Source organism: Aedes aegypti, chromosome 2 (assembly GCF_002204515.2).
Source record: "Aedes aegypti strain LVP_AGWG chromosome 2, AaegL5.0 Primary Assembly, whole genome shotgun sequence".
Taxonomy (NCBI): domain Eukaryota; kingdom Metazoa; phylum Arthropoda; class Insecta; order Diptera; family Culicidae; genus Aedes; species Aedes aegypti.
Genome location: NC_035108.1, coordinates 203,780,775 through 203,791,902, shown reverse-complemented (window position 1 = coordinate 203,791,902; position 11,128 = coordinate 203,780,775).

Here is an 11,128-nt window from a genome sequence, read left to right as displayed (position 1 = left end):
CACAGGTGCTATTAGGTAGTATGATACAAAATACATCAGTCTACAGGAACCCGATAATGTTCGCCGTTTAGACAACCACTGTATAAAATAATACAAGGAACAGTCGCTCCGTAGTATAACCTGCATCTACTTAGTGAATTTGGAACGTTTTTCGCAATCTACATAGAAATTTTGATGTTTGTTTAACAGGCCTCAACTCGGTTTCCGTCAGATATAGAAATGAGGCCTTTTTGAGAAAAGGCCGCATTTGCGATGAATATCCTGGTTAGCGGAAAATGAGATGGGGCCTTTTAGAAAAATGTTATTTTTTCAACTTTTATGCATATTTTTAAATGACTATTGTATGTTTTAGTAAGAATAGGCTCTTATACACTGAAATCAGCAGAAAACCGATTTGTTTACATTTTGGACTTGAGGCCTTTTCAATTGTTGGTCTTGAATGGCCGACTTCTCACCCTACTCACGTTTTCAAAGGCACAAAACTGGAGAAATAGTTGACAAACGTTCCTGATCTTCTTATTTTAAGCTTTCTGCTAGTGCACAAAGAGAAAATAAAAAGTGCACTGTTGTGGGATGCTTTCTTCGCGAGATTTGTGCTTTTAAAGTTGTAGTGCAATCTTAGAAGTTGATTCCAAACTGTTTCACCTTAAATCCCGCTAGTTCCAACCTGAGAGAGAGAAGCGCAGACAGACGTTTAAGCAGGAACAAATTTATTCAAAATTCCTGTGTACATTCTACCGTGGTGTCACCTAGGGAGCAAATTGCTGCAGTACAGTGACAGTTCGTAAAAGCGCGTGGCTTCATCTTCTCGCTTACTACCCAGTCCACCACCCACTGAACAAAAATATCAAAACAATCACTTTAATAATGATTCACACAATTGTGATATTTTCACGCCAATTTATTTTACATGAGTTACGATCATTCAAGGGTGTTATACTAGCATGAATCTGTGAGTAAATTAAATGCCAATTTGTGGTAAAAATTACATTGGATTAAATTAACTTTTACATGAGAAATTAGAACCAAAAGGGAACATCACCCACCCAGCGCGAAAAAAAAGGTGCATAGTTTTTAGCGTTGAGCACGTGGACTGTGGGAGCGGTTGTGTGTCATGCTGTCAACGAAATGTAATCAGGATGGTGGCGGGACGCATACGCCACTAACGCCATCTGTTAGCTTATTGCCACTTGGCGATTTGTGGCGGCCATGTTTTTACACAAGTGGCTGAGTCTACCTTGAACGTCTGTCTGCGAGAGAAGACAGTTGGCTTAGATGGCGAGCTCCCAAAAGTCAAGGGAACCTGTCATCAACTGTCACTGGAAAACCGCACATTCGAAGGGCAGAGCGTGAAAAACCGTCAAAATTTGGCCAAACTAAAACTGGGTATGATTGAAAATTCAAGTTGTTTTCCTGTGCTCTCGCATATAAAATCGTTGATTATTTAAATATTGTCGATTGGATTCAAATCGTTATTGAATTTTTTTTATAATTTTATGATCTTTTTGTTAACAAATAGAATGCGAATATGGTTTTGACCCAGTTTTTGCTCTCCGAACCATTGTGTACGACCCAAACATGAGAAGAAGAAATCAAAGAAAACAAGCCAGTTGTCAGTGAACTGTCTCCTCTCTCTCAGGTTCCAACGATGTCAGCTCCAGCGGTGAATATGTAGGGTGACCATCTCCTGAAGATCCAAATTCAGGACATATTGCAATTTTCACAATTGATATGTGCAAGTTCTATTACAGCTCAAATTTCGAACATGACTCGAAATTCAAAAGCTTTTCTAAAGATTTTTTTTTATTTTTAAATCTGAGGACTTGCATTGCGATTTTTTTCACCACTTAGACTTTAGTGATCTGAATTTCATCTTTCTCGGATTTCGCCTTCGATTTCGCTGCCCCTTTTCAATCACCGCCGCCCATGCAATTATCCTGATATTCATGACAGTTTTCTCCGGCCGGCTCAGTGTGTACCATTTTCTCTTTGTTCTCGACTCACCAGCTGGTCTTGTTCACACAACAAAACCAGCTGGCCTTCCAATGTTTACAGCAGTGATGCCACATACACAGATTTATCTGTAATTACACAGAATTTTTCCTGTTCTTGCTTACAGATATCTGTGATCACAGATCACGAGTTCATTTATTTGACGTTTGAATCGTATCGAATTCACTTGGCAAACACAACCAGTGAACTCATGCATTAATCCATAGTGCTTTAAACTTGTTCAGTTTGAATATTTACACAGGTTTTTTCACAGGTCAGTTTTATGTCCGTTAAATAGAGTTTTGGCATATATTACAGTTCTTCCCCTTTAGGAGAGTTTGATATACTATTGAGATGTTAACATTTATCAACCAAAATCACAAGTTCATTTCAATTTGTATGTTATAACATAACTCTATCAAAACATAAAATACATCTTATCAGTGTTATAAAGTACACAACTTTGTTACATAAAACTACATTATTTTACTTATCTAATCATGTTTCGTTATCGTCTTATAATACTTAACCAATTTCATTTTCTATCATTGCCTTGCTGATTTTTTATCAGCTAACTGCTAGTTATACTTCTGCTTGGTACTTAGATTGCTTTTTTTTACAATCCTCGCCTTCATAACCAGTTTTGGACGTTTCAAAATTTTCTCTCTGTACTTTTCTGATGTTATCTGCCTCATCATCGCTTCAAGCTTTCTATACAACGATTCTTTTAAGACAATAATTTCAGAATGAGCTACATGTTGGTATTATTTTGTCTAATATGTCTAAACTGTACAGTTTGTCATACGCCTTCAGTTCATTCCATACAATAAAGAGTTGTCCAAGGATTTTCCCATTTCTGCGTCCAAGTTCATTACACTTTTTAAACGAGCTCTCATTAGCAGTTTGTAGTACGTATGGTAGTTTAACGTTAAGTTTTTTGTTATCTGCCATATCTAACGTTATTTTTGATTTGCAACACATTATACCTTTAAACGGAAGTATGCCGAATATTTTTGGATAGTTTATCTTCAAATTATCAAATGACAGAATAGTATGGCTGTCTTACTTCCTTTCATATTTTGATTCCATTAATTTCTTAAGAACCTCTTCAAATAATATAAGAAGCATATCAGTTCGTACACTATTTTGTCTACCAAAACGATTTATTTGTTCATAGAAATTAGAGCAAATACTTATGCTACATATCAAAACATTATCAAAACATGCTTATTCTCTAATTTTGTTGAAATATTAAGGCTCCCCCAGATCTACGCGACTTTTTACGGCGACAGCGACAAAAAATCGTCGCGATTTCGTTGTTGTGTCGCTGCAAGCACTCTTCTATGAAACCATTTTGACTGACACGACGCGATTCGCGGCGAAGTCGCATCGCCGCGGCTTAGATGCGCTTATCAAACAATGCATGCAGCGAAACATCAGCGAAATCACGACGATTTTTTGTCGCTGTCACCGTAAAAAGTCGCTTAGATCTGGGGGAGCCTTTATATAACCTTCGGGCTGTCGCGCTGTTGTACAGTCATCCCACAGTTATGGATAGCAAACAGATATGGATCAGAGTTTACCAACGTGAATCATAAATATGTAAACCATCGTAATCAATTATAATATGCTTAAGCATATTTTTACCGTCTGTAGGAAATTAAATGTCAACCGTCAATGTCAACGTCACAGAAGCGTTGATTCATAACTGTGGGGCAATAAAAGTTATACCACAGTTATGAATCAACGATAAGACGATTCCGAAACATACGCCAAAATGTATGCTTTCACTAACACACCATTCGTTTACCTCGTAGAAAAATTGCTGTTATAGCGTTTTGATCCATAATATGAGTCGATTGGATCCTTTAGGGATCCTCCTCACACACTGATCCACATCTGTGGGGTGGACATTGTTCGGAATTTCGATCGAAATCGACACTTTTTGGTGAATAACCGCGAGTTTTGAGGTGTAATCTCTTAAAAATCTATATTTTGCGGTGCCAGGGAGGTAATTTTGTTTTGTACAGCGTCACCATAATTTATAATCATATTTTGTTCTGAAAAATGACTGTTAGTTGATCCATAACTGTGGGGTGATTTTACTTTGTACAGCAGTTGTGATTTATATGCTATCATTTTGTAACAAATATACCGTAAAATCGGGTGTAATTGATCAGAAGGGTGAATTTGATCATCGTATCACACGATTTTATTTATTCGTAATGGAGCATAAATATCAATGTAAGCTGCAGTAAATGAATGTTGTTTGTCGTAACTATTGTCAAATTGTGTGTTGTGAAGTTTTTTGAGTTGAAGAGTGTTTATTACTATGGAAATAATGTAAAATTTTAAAATCATGCACGGTGCAGTATTGATAAACACCTATAAACTTCTATTTCTAAGCAAGGATTTAAACATGGTATAAACCTGAAAGTTTGTGAGGATGCTTGAGATATATCCCTAAACCAGATTTCATCACCAAAACTCGTACCAATTAGTTCAAATGGTTGAAATAATTGAATTTCTGTTAGATATCATTGAATTCCTTAGGAAATTGCATACATTTAGGCGTTTTCCGTGAAATTCTGTAAATTCAACTATTCGTTATTTATTTAAATATTGCATTGTTAAGAATTTGACAAGCATATTCGGATTCAGGGAGCTCATTTTTATCATGTAGAGTTGTTTTGAAAACATACAATAATGGCATTGACAAGTGATCAATTTCACCCCGAAATGAGATCCCCTGATTTTTTATTTTAGAGATATTTGTTAACACTAAAATGACATTTGTTAGAAGATTTCGGTACATGAGTCGATGAGGCTTACCTTCGTACTTGTTTTCCTGCATTTTGTTGTTTGGCATTGTTAACATTTTAGAAAAACCGTGAAAAATGATCAATTTCACCCGAAATTACGGTATCTATTTATACTAATCCAAAATGTATTCCTCAAGAATCTTCTTAAGAACAATACTCGACAGTTTTTGTTTACATCCTGGCTCTTTATAATGCGGTAAAACTAACAAAGGTACATAAATAGAAGTCACATACTAATAAACGCACTATATACGGTTCGAGTAGACCACAATTTGAAATCGGTATATCTCAAAATCCAGATAATTTTGAAACATGGGATATTCAGTAAAGTTGTTCTAGAGGTGGAGCGCTATTTGATTGTACTTCATTCAATTCAGAATAAGACCGCTAGGTGGCACAAGTGGGCATGGAACTTTTACTTTTTTTCTGTATATATTTCTGGATCCTGACCATTTAAAAGGATACCATCTTCGGCAAAGTTGTTCAGTAAGTTAAGGACTATCATTGTTCGAGCTAGTTAATTCAATTTTTTCCGCCGGGCGGCGCTAGCGAGAATGAAACTTTTTCTTTGCGGATAATTCAGGATCTTGACCTTTAAAATATGGCATCTTCGACTAAGTTTATACGTAGCTCAAGAGCTATCATTGTTTTAGCTAATCTTGAACTTAAAGCATTAAGCAAAGAAAGCAAGCTACTGAACAACTTTGCCGAAGACGTCATCTTTCTAAGCACTCAGGCTCCTGGGATACGCGTTACAAAAATCAGAAATCTCAAGCTTTCATTCCATAAAAAAGATTGGAAATCGGTTGAGCTGTTCACAAGTTATGATAATTTTTTTTTTCAATAAAAAATCTAATGCGCTGAGACCTACAGTGTGTGCCTATAAAAAATGACTGATTCTTTATTTTCAAAAAATTATATCTCAAAAACTAAAAAACATACATTGCTGAAAATTTTACAGTAAACGTAAAATTTTCTGAACTTTCAAGAAAAAATGAGAACAGCAATAGCCCCTGTAGGGATTGAGAGGGGTACTATAGAAGATATCAAATAAGCAGAAGGGCATATAGTTCCAGTAACAATGAAAACCTAAGCAAACGGGAAAAGGCGAATGACACGTCAGTCTTGTAAAGTGTTTCGAGCGATGAAGTTGCGATGGAATTGCTTCTGTTGCAATTCGGCTGATTGAGCCATTAGTTTTGAATGTGCCGGTTGTTCCTTCCGGACATTACAATGGCACAGTTGGTAAGTATATTGTGCGCTCCCAAACATTCAAAGTCTCGGCCTGAAACGGAAGTACAAAGGTGGTAAAAACTTTGAATGTTTTCAGTTTTGTTTGGCATTGCCGTTTGATGTAAACCAAGACGATGAATTATTCCATAGAGGTTGATATTGGAATCATTTGTGTTGGTATTGCAAGCAGAATAAGCACAATGGACCTATGCACGGATTCACTATTTGACGTTTGAGCGGTGCCGAATTCACTCGTTGTTATTTATGTGACCATGGAAACCAATGAATTCGGCACCGCTCAAAAGTCAATGTAGTGAACTCGTGCATCGGTCCATAGTGACGTCATATTTCCGTGGTAATTTTTTTTGTTAATTTTATGCTGGATTGCTTTGATGGAATTCAGAGGTCGCGATTCATGTGTTTTTAAGATTTGTTTTTCTTGCTGCTTGTAATGAATTTAAATGTTGGATAAGAAATAATGTTATTTTATATTTATGAATGACACAATATTATTCAGTGTAATGTAATTGAGTGATTAAGTTGGAACACAATTGGAAAATGATATTGCGCGAATCCTTCAAATGAGCCCGACATTATTTTGTTATGCTTAATAATTTGTTATAAGGGCAAATACATCAAGGCAATGCATAAACTCATCTGAAAGGGTAAATCAATTCCCCTGAGAGGGTAAAGTAATTCCCCCGAGAGGGTAAAGTAATTCCCCCGAGAGGGTAAAGAAATTCCCCCGAGAGGGTAAAGTAATTCCCCCGAGAGGGTAAAGTAATTCCCCCGAGGGGGTAAAGTAATTCCCCCGAGAGGGTAAATCAATTCCCCCGAGGGGGTAAAGTAATTCCCCCGAGAGGGTTAAGTAATTCCCCCAAGTGGGTAAAGCAACTCTCCGAGAGGAATAAGGTGTAATGAATGAGTAGTTAGGAATAAAGACTGAGGAATGAGCAATAAGGAGTAAAAAGTGAGGCGTGAAGAATGAGGAATAAGGATTAAAGAATGAGGAGTGAGGAGCGAAGAACGAGGAATGAAGAGTGAGAAGTCAGGAATGTGAAATGAGGAGTGAGGATTGAGGAATGAGGAGTACATAATAAGGAGATAGAGATGAGGAATGAGAAATGAGTAATGAGGAGTAGAACGTGAGGAATGAGACATTAGGGGTGAGGAGTAAGGAATGAGACATGAGAAATGAGGAGTAAGAAGTGAACAATAAGAAGTGAAGTATGAGGAATGAGGAGTAAGAAATAAGGAATGAGAAATGAGATATGAAGAATGAGTAGTGGGAAATAAGGAATGAGAAATGAGATATGAAGAATGAGGAGTAAGAAATGAGGATTGAGGGATGATGAGTGAGGAATGAGAAGTGAAGTGTGAGGAATGAGGAATCAGAAGTGCGAAGTTAAGAGGAAGGGATGAGGAATGATGAATGATTTGTGAGGAATAATGAAAGAGGAGTGAGGAATGAAGAATTAGGAATCATATGTGAAGAGTGAGAAGTGAGGAATGAGGGATAACGTATGAGGTGTAAGGAGTGAGAAGTTAGCAATAAGGAATGATGGGTAAGGAATGAGTTATGAGGAGTGAGGAATTAGGAATGAGGAGTGAGGAACGAGGAGTGAAGAATGAGGATTGATGGATGAGGAGTGAGGAATGAGAAGTGAAGTGTGAGGAATGAGGAATCAGATGTGCGAAGTGAATGAGAAGTGAGGAATGAGGAATAAGGATTAAAGAATGAGGAATGAGGAGTGAGGAGTGAGGAGCGAAGAACGAGGAATGAAGAGTGAGAAGTGAGGAATGAGAAATGAGGAGTGAGGATTGAGGAATAAGAAGTACACTCAGAAATAAAAAAGTCATAAATTACTAAAATTTAATCATTCTGTGACTACTCGTGTTTCTGAGTGTACATAATGAGGAGATAGAGATGAGAAATGAGAAATGAGGAATGAGGAGTGAAACGTAAGGAATGAGAAATTAGAGGTAAGGAGTAAGGAATGAGACATGAGGAGTAAGAAGTGAACAATAAGAAGTGTAGTATGAGGAATGAGAAGTAAGAAATAAGGAATGAGAAATGAGATATGAAGTATGAGGAGTAAGAAATGAGGATTGAGAAATGAGAGATGAAGAATGAGGAATGAGGAGTGAGGATTGGAGATGTGGAATGAGGATTGAGGAATGAGGTTTGAAGAGTGAGATGTGAGAAATGAGGAGTAAGGAATGATGAGTGAGGAATGATGGGTAAGGTGTGAAAAGTGAGAAGTGAGGAAGAAGGAGTGACGAGTGAAAAAATGAGGTTTAAGGAATGAGGAATGAAGAGTGAGTAATGTGGTGTGAGGAATGAAGAATTAGGAATCATATGTGAATAGTGAGAAGTGAGGAATGACGAATAACGAATGAGGTGTAAGGAGTGAGAAGTTAGCAATAAGGAATGATGGGTAAGGAATGAGTTATGAGGAGTGAAGAATTAGGAACAAGGAATGAAGAGTGAGGAATAAAGAATGATGATGATGAAGTTGTAGATACAAAATTTTATCTCATTTTTTGGAATATATGTATGTTATCTTTAATATGAAAGAACTCAAGGACAACATGAAATGAATGAAAGATAATAGATGAAACTATCCTACAATTATAAGAGTAGAAAAGGAGGAGAATGTAGGGATTGAGAGGGGTACTATAGAAGATATCAAAAAAGCAGAAGGGCATATAGTTCCAGTAACAATGAATACCTAAGCAAACGGGAAAAGGCGAATGACACGTCAGTCTTGTTAAGTGTTTCGAGCGATGAAGTTGCGATGGACATTCTCGCACCAACTAGCAACGCAGCAACAGTGGAAAGTAAAAGCTAAGTCTTGGTTTGCTACCGCGGAAGCGGATTCGGTTGTGAAAAAGTCGAAGTTAAATTTTCAATCTTTTGGATGCCAGTGGTGTTAAGTGTAAATAGCATATAATAAGATCGCGTTTTTTTATTACTCCATTACTTTTAAGTTTCTCCAATTTATTAGCTTAAGTGGTGTTGGTTAGAATAATTAGAAATAAGGTGTACATAATTATCAAGAATAAAAACAGTAGTGAAAGTTGTGAATGAATGTTGATGTGGATAATGGAATAGAAATCGAGAGACTCTCGATTTCCGAAGGTAAGACTATTGAAGAAAGAAATAAAAGGAAATTGAATGAAAATCACGACGTAGAACCTAAGCGACTACAGACAGAAATGGGACGCAAAAAAGAAAATGGTGGAAAATCGAGAGGAATTGAAATGATCACAGATGACAACATGGCGTGCGCCGGAAGTGCAACGCAACAAACACGAACACAGAAACAGACCAAATACACGACAAAAGATCTTACACAACCACAAACACAACAAACTAAAACGACACACATACAAGCTCAAGACATTCGAGAATCACGTGACACCAGTTCGAAGAGAGAGAGAAATAAAACCGCAAATGACACACTAAATCTAGGTCAATGGGAAAAGAATAATGTGCACACAGTTTTCTTTATTGAACTACAAAACAAAGAAGATAAACCGATTCACCCAATGTTGCTCGCTAAGATTCTTCACAATGTCGGAATTAAGCAGTACAAGGAGCTCAAAAGTGCAGGTTTTGGAAGGTTCAGAATTACGTTTAACAAACCTAAGGACGCTGAAGTATTGCTTAATTCGGCATTGTTGAAAGACAATTTCAAATTCAACATCTACATTCCCAACATGCTCAAACAGACAATAGGAGTTGTTCGTAACGTACCACCCACAATATCAGAAGAGGAAATACTTGATAACATTAATGCAGGAAATAAGAGAGTGACCAAGATCGAAAGAATAAACAAGATGAAGAAGGTAGAAGGTAATAACGTGCTCGTGCCAACATATTCCATAAAAATTTATGTTGAAGGACAGGTTCTTCCGGAAGAAATTGCGATTTACGGAATGCTTGCTAAGGTTGACTTTTACGTTTTCCCAGTAAAGCTGTGCATCAGATGCTGGAGATTTGGACATAGGATTAGGACATGCAAGAGTTCGAAACCGAGATGTGTTGTATGTGGGTTGGATCACGAAGGTGAAGTTTGCTGGGATGCTCCAACTTGCGTAAATTGTAACGGTAACCATAAAGCTAATGACAGAAATTACCCAGAAAGAGTAAGACAGGATATGATTCTTCAGGTAATGGCCAGAGAGAAGCTGACGTTTGCTGAGGCAAACATGAAGTTTCCTCGAAACAGATCCGTTCAAGATCGATTGAAACCAGCAATAATTCAATTCAGGAATTCCCAACATTGCCATCTCGAACCTCAAATCAGGATACGGTACACAAACAACCTCAAAAATTAATTTCAAACGCAAACCCGAATACTAATATTGAAGAAATAGTTAATCGCGTCAAGACAGAACTAATCAAACAACTAAATCTGGACATAATAATGGACAAAATAAAAACTATTCAAGAAACCAATTCTAACAATAATCAACTAATTAAATCAGGTAAACAATCCAAAGATGCACAAACACTGCTAACAGAAATAATGAATGAAATGAAATCTATTGCAAATCCGGTAATTACAGTAGCACGAGGAACAACACAAGAAAATAATTCAAAGCCACAGGCACATCATGGACCAGTACAGAAATCTGAAACTCGTACAACATAACATAACAAGTATAAGACCACTAGAGACTCGTAAAATTCTTCAACACTTCCTTAACACAAACAATATAGACATAGCAATTTTACAAGAAATATGGATGAAACCAAATGAAGATTTTAAATTCAATGGCTACAACTTTAAAAAATCAGTAAGGATCAACGGTTATGGAGGAGTAGGAATAATAACAAAAAAAGAAATTAGATATGAAGAAGTTAAACTACCCAAATTAGAACCTATTGAAGCAGTTGCAATAAAAACCTTGAATACTTTAACGGAAATGATAATAATTTCAATTTACATACCCCCTTTACCAGTAAGCAACAATGATATAAAAGAACCATTAAAAAAAATATTGGACATTATTGATAACTGGAATATCACCACTATTTTTGCAGGAGATTTCAATGCACACAGTAAAATGTG